The sequence below is a fragment of the Peromyscus californicus genome, unplaced genomic scaffold (genome assembly GCF_007827085.1).
Source record: "Peromyscus californicus insignis strain IS unplaced genomic scaffold, ASM782708v3 Scaffold_22__1_contigs__length_63687245, whole genome shotgun sequence".
NCBI classification, from domain to species: Eukaryota; Metazoa; Chordata; class Mammalia; order Rodentia; family Cricetidae; genus Peromyscus; species Peromyscus californicus.
Window position 1 is genome coordinate 6,085,533 of NW_026294525.1, and position 12,689 is coordinate 6,098,221.

General features: G+C 37.2%; 1 protein-coding gene across 7 annotated transcripts in view; it reads right to left on the reverse strand.

The window, feature by feature from the left end:
* The window catches only part of Qki (QKI, KH domain containing RNA binding), a 132,797-nt gene that overhangs the window by 28,824 nt on the left and 91,284 nt on the right, over window positions 1-12,689 (reverse strand). The gene's annotated exons all lie outside the window — the stretch shown is intronic.

Here is a 12,689-nt window from a genome sequence, read left to right on the forward strand (position 1 = left end):
TTAACCACTAGGAAGATATCAGAAAAACAAGAGAAATTCTGGGTATCAAAACAGCTCATTACAAGTAGAAAAAAGCACTAGTCTGACATGTCTCAAACCTAAAATATAATAAATTTTGAGAAAGTCAGTAAAAGACAAGAAGCTGGGTTGACTTAAATAAAGACACACAAAATCACCTGTTTTAGTAGGTAATCTATAACACTTGATACAGAATTGGAAAAATGTCCTAATTTGGTTCCTGTCACTGTGATAAAACATTGATCGAAACAAACTTGAGGCGGAAAGGAGTTAACTTGGCTTACAGGTCACAGTCCGTCAGCAGGGGAAGCCTATGCAGGGACACCAGGCAGAAATGAGACAGTGATGATGGAAGAATGCTGTACTGGCTTGCTAGGTACATGCCTAGTGCTCCCAATGGTCTGCAACAATTACAATAGGAAAATACCTCCATGACAAGGCCACAGCTAATGTGATGGAGGCGATTCCTCAACTGAGGTTCCCTCTTCTCCGATGATGAGATAAGCCAATTAATAAGCAACCTTTGTGGGAGATTAAACATGCAAAATAATTGAAAAGGTCCTACAATGAAAGTGAATCACACACAGCTCGCAGCTCTGTAGTTAAGACTGTAAACAGAGGAGTGCTGTGCTAAGATCTTAAGAAATTTCTGACCCAAAATAAATTTGGTACAATTTCTTTTTAAAGGGGACCAAGTTTTCTAATTTTAAGAACATAATTCAACAAAGTCTTCTCTATTCAAAGTTTACATACATACATGTGTATATACACATATGTAATCAGTAACATTTAAACACCATTTGTAATTACTGAATAATTTATAAGGATTTTATGAAATTTCTGTGATGTAGTTATGAATAAATTTAAATAAACAATTTGTAGAAAATCAAAATCATAATGAAGTATCACTTTGCCCAGAAACTACTAGTCAGCAAATACAAAATACTGTGCCTTCAACATTTTGCAAAAGTTATAACTATTTTAAAGTTCTACTTAAAAGAAGTTTGTCCAATTAATTTGTGTAAAAAAAATTAATTACAAAATCCAGACACCACAAATCCTAATAATTCCAAAATGATACTAATGTTCTTATTAATGCACTTAAAATAAGGCTATCACTGTATCAAACTCTAGCACAAGGCACTGTTCCTTTCTATCTAAGCTCTGTTTGAGGCATCCTCATACAGTAAGATCTTCTATGACATCCTCCTAGTGCATGCCTTGAAACTGTTTCTCATTTATGGAGATAACTCAGTAATTGAGTACCTTCCTGTCAATGTGCACAAGGGTAGGCTTTGAGAGGGCAAAAATCCTCCTCCCACTTACAAGATAAATTAGGGAAGTTACATGAACCTACCCCCAAATCCTAATACTATTTATTTGAATATTGAGACTCTTCTTGTACTACACAGCAAAGACTTTAAAACCAAACACTTCACTTCCTCTTCCACTTTCAGAGGAACTGTACACTCAGTACAGTTTGAGTTTCATTTGAGTAAGACGGCAAAAAAATGAAAGACATTCTTTGATGTATATTATAGTAGAATATTAAGATGTTACATTTGTTTATACTGTGAAATATCTGTTTTAATGATGTAAAGATGTATTGCATTCTTTTATGCTGCATTTATTTGACCCTGTGAAGGTGTGTTACTGTGCCTGTCTAAAACACCTGATGGTCTAATAATGAGCTAAACTGACCAATAGGGAGGCAGGAGAAAGGATGGGTGGGGCTGGCAGGCAGAGAGAATAAATAGGAGAAATCTGGGAGGAAAAGAAGGAGCAAGAGAACAAGGAGATGAGGACATCAGGGGCCAGCCACCCAGTCAACACAGTCAGCTATGAAGTAAGAAGTAAAGAAAGGGATACAGAAATAGAGAAAGATAAAAGCCCAGAGGCAAAGGATAGACAGGATAATTTAAGGTTAAGAAAAGCTGGCTAGAAACAAGCCAAGCTAAGGCCAGGCATTTATAATTAAGAATAAGCTTCCATGTGTGATTTATTTGGGAGCTGGATGGCAGGTCCCCCAAAAGAGCCAAAGGAGCTTATGAGCAAAAACAACCAACAACAGTACATTTTAAAAATGTATCATCTTTACTAAGTTACTTGGGAGAATGACTTGAAAGAAGTGAAAATGATAAATAAGAATACTGTTTCAATCAGAGGGAATAGATGTATTCCAGAAATATTTTGGAAGTCTAGCATGATGGTTTCAGGCCTTAATACCAGAAGGTAGGATGGTACACCAAAGCAGGAGGATCCTGAGCTAGCCTCCCCAACCCCCAAAGAAAGGAGGCAGGCAGACCTATCAACAGTTTCTACTGAAGGTCCCTAAAGATGAGTGTATTTGTAGTAGATACTTGAAGAAAATGAATATAGACTTGTATGATAAAAAAATTATATATCATGAAAAAAGCTACTTATTCCTACTTACTGCATAGTCTAATAGTAAAATAGACATCAAAAGGATTAAAGTGATTATCAAAAGGAACATCTGAAATAAAAACATTATTTTTCTGGAAAACAAGTCTTCTAAATATCTGACTCTAATGAATAATGTATGACCATTACAAAACCTTTATTAATTATGCAGTTAGATTTGAATACTGAACTATTATCTGGGGTCACTGGTATATTTGTCCATTGTATGCTTATTGGAAAAGGGGATGAAATCTACTTCATAAGGTTGTTTTAAAACCCAAATTTAAGCACAGCATGATAGTGTATATACCTTCAATCCCAGCACTCTGGAGGCAGAGGCAAAGGGATCCCTGAGCCTCTGGAGACAGCCTGGTCTTCACAGTTTGTTTCATACCAGCCAGAACTACATAGTAAAACCCTGTCTCCAAACAAAACAAAATAAAAACAGAAGTTTAAATAAAAAATAATAGAGTCGGGCGGTGGTGGCACACGCCTTTAAGCCCAGCACTCGGGAGGCAGAGCCAGGATCTCTGTGAGTTTGAGGCCAGCCTGGGCTACAGAGTGAGTTCCAGGAAAGGCGCAAAGCTACACAGAGAAACCCTGTCTCGAAAAACCAAAAAAACAACAGAAACCCAAATGTGGGGTTTGGGTATTGCTCCAGAAGGTAGTAAAGTATTTGCTGAGCAAGGATGAGGACCCAAGTTTCTACCCCCAAATCCACATAAAACTGGGTACGACAGTGCATGCCTGTATTCCTGGTGCTCCAATGGGGAGGCAGAGACAAAAGAATCCTTAGACACACTCCAGGAAGCCTAGCATACTCAGCAGAAACAGACCCCATCTCAAACAAGGTTAAAAGGTGGAGACCAACATCTAAGGTTGTCTTTTACCTCCACCACCTGAGTCCCCCATTCAAACAGATGAACACTTGACCTACATGCACACATAATTTTTTAATTAAAAAAATATTGAACCAAAGACATCTAAACTGACTTACTAAATATTACATTTAAAATTTCAAAATTAGGTAAGTTATAACTGCATCACAAGAAGTGAGGATACAATGTGGTCAGACTTGAGCCTTCAAAACACCAGCAGACATAAAAACACAAAGACAATACTTTAATTCCACTTAATTATAAAGCTCTGATCAAGCAATGTTGACAATGTTCCATGACTCATCCCACACACCCTAGATTTAGCTCTCTCCACAAAGCGGCCACAGAGTAGTCCTTTTCTTTCTAGAAAAGATGACGCCAAATTCAAACAGAAACAAGACAATTTTGGGGTTTAGCTGTAATTTAATCTTTAAATGATATCATAAGCAAAATAACATACCCCACAACAAGATGAAACCAGAGGATGTAGTGTATGTATCACTTCAAAAGATTAAAATAGATAAATAAAAGTTGTTGCATTAGCCTGTAAACCCAGCACTTCAGAGTGCAAGCTTCAGGCCAAGCAGGGCTAAAAAACAAAACAAAGCAAAATTACTCTTATTTATTTTTTTATTTTTTTTTTTACAGAACTTGGCAGTGGATTTAAAACCTGGGATAATACCCAGGTTTGAGATTGTCAAACAGGCATTTCCACATAATATTGCCATGACTGCAAACTAGTACAGATTTCCTAGATGATAACTTAGGAGCATTGTAGTATCAATAAGTTTATTAAACTATAAACTGTACTTTTAAAAGTAAAAGTATCCTTTTACCTAGTAATTCTTCAAGAGATTTATCTTTGTATATACACAAATTAACTAAATGTTCTATTCCTTCCTGAGGTTATAGGACAATCAAGCTTTTAACCCCCCTATATTAAATTAGTAAAAAAATAAACCAATGCCTGGCTAAATCCAACAGTCAACCCACTGGATTGCTATGAGTGCACAACTGTGTAAAAGAAAGCATTGTGCACTCCTCAGGAAGGATCCTAGTTGGTTCTACTCCCAAGATTTACTACTCCCAGTTGTACCACACCTCAGGAATCAATCTCTTCCTAACAGCTAGACCAAGATAAAGATCCCAAGTGCAGGCTGCAGTCTTTCCCCTGCAACCTATATCTAATTTCATGATGATATATATGCATCTCCTGTCCTCTAGCTCTAAACACTTGTGACACGATGGCTCTACATTCTTATTTATTCTAATTTCCATTTGGTATTAGCCATGTGTAGCTCGCATGGTTCCTTAATTTCCACATTTCCAAACTCTCTTCCAGATTTGCTCTTCTAATTAGGATAAAAGTCATCATCTACCATCAGACCACATTGAAGTCTGATCAAAATTCCTGTCAACTTCAGCTTCAAAATCCACCCCACCCCCGTCAACTACCTTCACCACCTCTGACTATAGTCCAAACAACTTTTGTGTCTCTAGTTATGACTTACTCTGAATAAGCACTTGAACTTGAATGCTGTCTAACTGGCACCTGAGCTTTTACTACCGCCCTCAAAGTCCACAAGCCTAGCAGCCAGGAGAATCCTTTGAACAGGTATCAAATCATGCCATCCCTGCCCTCAATTCCTTCAAAAGGCCTATCTCAGAATAAAAACAACCTGCCTTAACCTACTTTCTCAATTACCTGCCACATCTCTCCAGCTTGCTCACCCAACTCTGCTTGGCACCATAATATTTTCCAAACATGTCACAGGACCACTGCATTTTCTGTTGTTCTCTGTAACCGAGAAAACTCCTAAGATATGCAAATGGACGTACCACACATTTCAATTAGGTATTTCTCAAATGTCACCTTTTCAAGAATCATTTTGTAATCATTAAATAAAAGTGTTTCCCTAATCCATGGTTCTCTATCTATCCCTTTTATCTTGCCTTGATTTTCTTAGCACCACTTTATTACAGCACAACATGACTGAAACTTTTGTTTGTTGTTAGTAATCAAATTCCAAAGGTAAGCTTTAAGATGGCAGGCACCCTATGCTTTCTCTCCTATGACTTCGCCTAACCTACAGTAAGCACCAGTAAACTGTGCTGCATAAAATGCTCATAGGTAAAAGGACTGAAAATCCAAGAAATTTAAATAAATAAAGCAATGGCTCACTCTGTAGGTATGCTGTACAATGAATATGCACCTTAGGGATAACCAAAGGCTGAAAAGTGTACTATGGAATTCTGGGCTCTTTCCTCAGCAGAAAAACCAAGCAAGCAAATGAACACAACACTAAAAAGTTACACAGACAAAGAGAGAGACAGACAGAGGAAAGACTGCAATGTAAACAAAGATTTGAGGGGCCTCAAGGCTAGAAATGGGCACATGAGCTAATTAGGGGTTTCTAAGACAGCTGTGGGTGGAAGTAGGACAAGGGAAATGTGTGAAACAAGGTAAGCACACTAAGAACATGGAGGAAATAACCGCCAATGTTGAGAAGACACAGCACAAACTTACAGAACAAGATATGCTAGGCAGCAGTCTCTGCATTCTCCATGTGCCAGCTCATTTATTCCTTGTTATTACGTGTATGTGGAGGTGGGGGGTGATTAGCGTTCTGCTATCAGTGAAGAAACAGGGTTAAAGAGCCACAACAGTGGGATTTCAAATTCAGAAGTTATTTCTCAAACAATGTGGATTCTGTATCATACAAAGGTACATGTATTTAAACTAAAATCCTTGACTTCATGAAAAGCCAGCTGTCTTTACATTTTAAAGTAGAAATGAAGCAAGACTTACTACTGACTTGCACAATGTGGATCTCAAATGTAATAATGTATGGCACTGTTACAAATGGGAGAACCTTTAAGAGATGGGGCCTACTTGAAAGTCTTAGGAGGAAATGACACGACCCTAGACCTAGTCTCTTCCTTTTTTGATTCTCTATAATGTAAAACATAAGAAAATAAACTAGTGGACTCACCTGAAACTTTTAAAAATGTCAATTTGATTAAAATTATAAAAATCAAACATGTAATCATAAACTAAAAACATATTAGCACACACAAATGCCTTTGCTACAAAGATCATATAGAGCCTATTAAGAAAAAGTTTGATACTCAAGTAGATGACAGGATAAAGTGTATAAAAGATATTGAAAAGGCCACATTATCATGAGCTATTCAGATGAGCACATTTGAAACTCTCATTTCCTAAATCCTCAATCCAGCAATTAAATGTAATTTTAAATAAAATGTTGCGAATTATTATGAAATGTCTCAATGAATGGTAACACTCCTTAATGTCTTTTTATTTCTAAGGGGAATTGAATCCAGGGTTCCCCACACATACTTGGCAAGCATTAGGCCACATTCTCAGCCCCTCAGAGCAAAGTTTGTCAAGTGAGATTATCAAGTCATAATGTACAGATATACACTAGCAAAATGAATATTTAATGTAGTGTCCTTATAAATCTATGCATAAAAAAACACATATTTAATCATGGTAATTTTATTTCTGGAAACATTTTAAAATATTCAGACAGGCAGCCTAATATTTCCTTACAAAAATATTATATGCAATACTGCTAATAAGCAAGAAATTGAGAAAAAGGGATGGAGAGATGGCTCAGAGGTTTTTTAAAAGCACTGTTCTTCCAGAAGTCCTGAGTTCAATTCCAAGCAACCACATGGTGGCTCACAACCATCTATAATGAGATCTGGTGCCGTTTTCTGGCATGCAGACATATATGCAGGCAGAACATTGTATACATAATAAACAAATCTTTTTAGAAAAGAAATTGAGGAAAAAATCTTAAAAGCTTAATAAAGAATGATTGATAGTATAGCCATATATGATGGAATTTAAAGCATTTCACCAGGAGAAACCATGAATAACACTATTAATGAATCTTTAATGAAATAGAGAACTGTTAGTGATATAATCACACTAGAATGATTATTCTAGCGTTTAAATTATGCACTTAGAAAATAAACAGGTAATATTAACATCAGTATTCAAGTGTGGGTAGAAGTAATTTGACTAATTTTAGTTAAATTTCTAAGTTTTGTTTTCAACAAATTTCTTTAATAGAAACTAAAGATGTTAGCCATATCTCATATAAACAGCTGGTCTCACAGATAGATCTAGGAAATGGAATAGTGAATACAGAGACAGAAGAGTAAAGGGGGAGACAGATTATTTAAGAGGTATACAGTTACAGTTAGATTAAAAGCAATGAACTAGTGCTTTGTAACACAGAAGAGTGACTATAGGTCATAACAATTTGAGTGTTTCTAAACAGCTAGAAGACTTCTACCACAAACCAGTTGAAAAATATTTGAAGTGATATGAAGACGGGGAGGCATGGGGACAAGGGAAGAAATATGGGGAGAGATAGCTAAAACTAAGGGTCATTTGAGGGATTGTATGGAAACCTACTACAGTAGATACTTCATAAAATGTATACATATTTGAAAGAAATCTAAATAGAATCACCAAATAACAGGGGATAGATAGCCCCAACTAGACATCTACCATCAAATGAAATATCCAGTCTCCAGAATGAATTACATCTAATTGAGTTCTTGGCCAAAGGAGCCCTATGAAAACCTCCAAACAACGAAGATACTGCCAAGGCTATTTATTGTTTGTGCCCTATTTATTGTAAGGCCCTAATGCTGGAGATAATACCTAATATAACTCATTCAACATGAAGAGGTTAAGCTGTTACTTACCTAGAGCCTTCACCCCTACTGTTCATGGTAATGGAAGGACTCTGCTCTTACCAGAGGAGAAAGGTAAACACCAACCCAGCTACATACCATTTGATCTACAATGGTGGCCTACAAGATACACTAGTACAATAGTGGCACAAAGGTTTTGGAAGTAACCCACCACTATCTGACTGAAATTAAGGCCCACTCCATGAGATCTAAGGCCATCCTCAGATGGCCAAGAACCTGAGACTAGATGGGCCATGGACCTAGGGGAAATCCAAATACTACTGTTCTGCTAAAAGAATGCAACCATAAAATGACTCCTAATCGCATTCAGCTATACATCTAAATCAGTGTCTTGCTCAGCCAGCATCAAAGAAGCTCCCTCCTATAGTGGAAGGGAACAAATACTGCGACACAAAACTGGACAATGTGCAGAGAGCGAGCCCCTTTAGGACACTCAACTCTAAATGAGAGGTCTCCATCAAATCCTTCCCTTCTGGGCCCAGGTAACTCTGTAAAAGAGGAAGCAGAAATATTCTAACAGCCAGTGGAAATGGAAGACATCAAGGAAACAAGGCCTTCTAGACAAAACAGGACTGATACATATGAAGTCAGAGATGCATGCACAGGGAGGGCCTGCACAGGTCTAAGCCAGTGCTGAGAGAAGTAGGCACAAACCCCCATCCCCAACTCAGAAGCTATCTCCAACTGACCACTTGGAATTAACCAGTTGTAAAGGAAAAACTCTCCAATGCAGTCTCACCAGGTATACAAAATCCACACTTACAGGAAGACTGCATGCCCAGCAGCAGATGGGAAACACAAAATGAACCTAATGAATTTTTGGAGTGTCTCCCACCCCTTTTTCTCATAATGATTTGTCTGGGTTTTTTTTTTTTTTTTTTTTTTTTTTACTTTATAGATCTTTTGTTTGTATATTATGATTTCTGATTTTGTGTTTTTATGGGATTTCTATTTGTGTAAATGTATGTGTCTTTGTGCCTGCGCATGTTTCTTACGCTTTTTCACTGGCTCTTTTTTTTTCTGTTTAATTCATCCAACTCGTTTGTTTTTACCTCATTTTTAAAAGATGCCTGTTTGTTTTCTACTAAGAGAAAGAAAGGTATGGATTTAGGTGAGTGGGGAAGTGGGGAGGATCTGGAAGGAGTTAATGGAGGGGAAACTACACCAGAATATATTGTACGCAAATCTATTTTCAACACAAAAGAAGTCTTAAAAAAATTGAAGTTACAAGTGTTTATATCACCTTTATATCACAAATATGTGTGATTATTATTCATCAATAACAAGAACAAATGCAATTGTTAGGTGATTTTTTTTTCCCCAAGCAGAAATAGTAGTCAATAGATCAGAAGATAAACTATAGGAATTCAGGCCTTATAATGCAAAACTTTCCTATCTGCTAACTGGTAGGAGGAAGAATAAATTATTACCAATTGCTAGATAATATTTCTCAACAAGCAACAGTTAATGGAAAATCAAAGAAATGAGAAGGGCATACTGGCATATGTAATCTTAGCAGCTGGGAGGTGGAGGTAAGTGGATAAGGATAACCTGAACTACAGGAGACTCTGTCTCCAAAAAGCCAAAGAATGGCTAGTGGGTACCAAGAACAAGCCCCCCCCCCCCCCTTTTTTTCTTTTTTCGAGACAGGGTTTCTCTGTGTAGTTTTGGTGCCTGTCCTGGAACTCGCTCTGTAGACCAGGCTGGCCTTGAACTCACAGAGATCCGCCCACCTCTGTCTCCTGAGTGCTGGTATTAAAGGCGTGCGCCACCACTGCCTTTCCTTTCTTTTTTTCACTATCTCCTCCCTTCCAGAACATGAAAAGCATCTGATTTGAAAGACAGATGACTACAATGACTAGGCACCTCCATGTAAGAGACACCCAGAGTCAGTATAAAGAAAGGACCTATAATGTGCAATTCTCAGTTGCATGACAGACACTCCAAGTAGATGAAATTCAGCAAAATGCATGAGGTGCTTCATGACATAGCAATCCAACATTATACCTTCATCTTTTCGTGCGTGTGTGATGACTTTTTCCAAAACTACAAATGGATAGTTCATTTTATTTCATGCTAGTGTAACTATTGCTTTGTATAAAAGACTATTTTCCTCTTGGCTAAGCTTACACAAGTATCACAGAACTGGCCAAATTATGGAGAAAATTTCAAATAGTTAATCTGTTTTCTTTAAAGTCTTATTATCTTGGTACAGGCATCAAAAATATACATTAAAATTTCAATTTAATTAAAATAAATTATTTAATGTAATGTCTACATTGAATTAAAGACATAAGTAGAAATATACCAGAAAATGAAATTATTATGCAGTATTAAATTAATCCATGGGGATTTCGCTCAGTGGTAGAGCACTTGCCTAGCAAGCACAAGGCCCTGGGTTCGATCCTCAGCTCAAAAAAAAAAAATGTGTTTTATCCTATAGTTTGTAATTCTAAAGTTTCATTTCTTTAGTGTAATACCAGGTAGTACAATTTAAAATCAGTTTCCTATTTATTAGTAACAGCTATAATCCAAAAAGCCTTTATTAAAAGAGAGAGCTACCAAAACTGGTTATTTTCTCATAAAATACATACGTAATATGCACTTTCTTAAAAGTTTCATTCATTTATTTGCTACCACCTTTTCATATTCTAGACACAAATCATTTTTATTAACTAATTAATTCTTTGTGTGGGGAATGAGAGAGTGTAGGCATGCACATCATGCCACAGCTTTCAAGAGAAAGTCAGAGGACAATGTTCAGAACCTGGTTCTCTCCTACCACTGGAGAACCTGGGAGCAAACTCAAGTAAGGCTCACTGAGCAACAAACAATTGTATCAATGATTTATTTTCTTTTGGTTTTTCAGGGTTTCTCTGTGTAACAGCTGTGGCTGTCCTGGAACTCACTTTGTAGACCAGGGTGGTCTCAAACGCAGAGGCATGCCTCTGCCTCCCTTGGGATTAAAGGAGTGCACCAGCACCAAGGACAATTAATTCCACAAATGATAGAGCTGGTGCTCCAAGGTCTTACCATTAGTGTTTTGTTACTGTTGTTACCCTAAAGTAAAGAAACAGAGAGGCCAACATTTTCTCAAACTCATTAATAAGCTTCTAAACCAATGCTCTTTTTCAAGATAGTATCTTTTAGAATAAAAGTAAATTACAGAAAGAATGGCTAGAAAAATCTAATGTGTAAATAGGAGTGTAAACTATTAAACAATTTTCTTTTTGCTACCTTAGTAAACATGTGCTCAGGGTAATGACAACTCTGCATTGTTGGATACATAGCATTCCAATATTTTTCTGTTTATGAAACTAGTAACAGAATATTCAAAAAGTCCCCTTCACTGCTTTTCAAAACCACACAATTACTAAGGAAAAGAAGAAAATGATTTAATAGTGTGCAAAGACTTGCATTTATAAACAATCTGCCTGTCCATGTTCCTTATATATCTATCAACACAATTCATACGAAATTCTTTCCTTGCAAGGAATTAAAAGTGTACTGTCAGGACACAGAAGAACAAATTACTGGGATATAAAAAACAGATCCCAAACTCATTTATGTAAGCAACAAAATGGCTCCATTAGCAACACATTATCAATTTTCATAGCTTCTCTAAGAGCAGCCAATTGAATATTTTCATGTTATTAATTATGAGAGAGAGCGCTTAATAAATTAAGCTCTGTAAATCCAAGGACCAGCCTGTTCTACAAATCAAGTTCCAAGACAGTCAGGGCTGTTACAAAGAAAAACACGGTGGTGGTGGTGGTGGTGGTGGTGGTGGTGGTGGTGGTGGTGGTGGTGGTGGTGGTGGTGGTGGTGGTGGTGGTGAGGAGGAGGAGGAGGAGGAGGAGGAGGAGGAGGAGGAGGAGGAGGAGGAGAGAGGAGATCATTTGTACAATTGTTTGATGGCCCATGTGCCTTACTTGAATTTGATCCCCAGGTTCTACAGTGGTGGGAGAGAACCACTTCATATCATTTTCTTCTCATTTCCTATCTAAAAGAAACAGTGTGTAGCAATATAAAAAAGTGAAGAGGAGCTGAGGAAGAAGATGGGAAAAGAATAAAAAGAGGTGACATAAGAACAAACAATTGGACAATTTCTCAGGAGACACCAGTCTCAGATTTATTCTTAATGTCTTCTCTAAAGATTCCCAGATGTACTTGTTAACTTAGATTAGCAAAGTGTGAAAAACATTTGGAATGCTGCTATGAAATCAGCAAAACTCTGCTTTAACCGAGTTTTACTAGGCAACATTAACTTTTCTACTGGGGGTGGGGGTGGAGGAATGGGGGGAGAGGAGCCAGGAAGAGAACCTAGCATATAGGCAATTCAAATAACAGAGTTCCCACTAAGTCTTCTTTCCCATTACAGTAACAGGTTCACAGATCTCTAACTTACTATTACTTACTTTTCTTTGTGTGGTTTTAGTTTTAGTTTGTTTTTTTTTTAAAAAAGCAAAAAAAAAAAAAAAAAACAGGGTCTCTTACACAGCCTTGACTGTCCTGGAGCTCACTACGTAAACTAGGTACATCTGGAACTCAAGAAATATGACTGTTCCCGTCTTTTGAGTGCTGTGACTATAAGCATGTGCCAACAAGTTCAGCTTA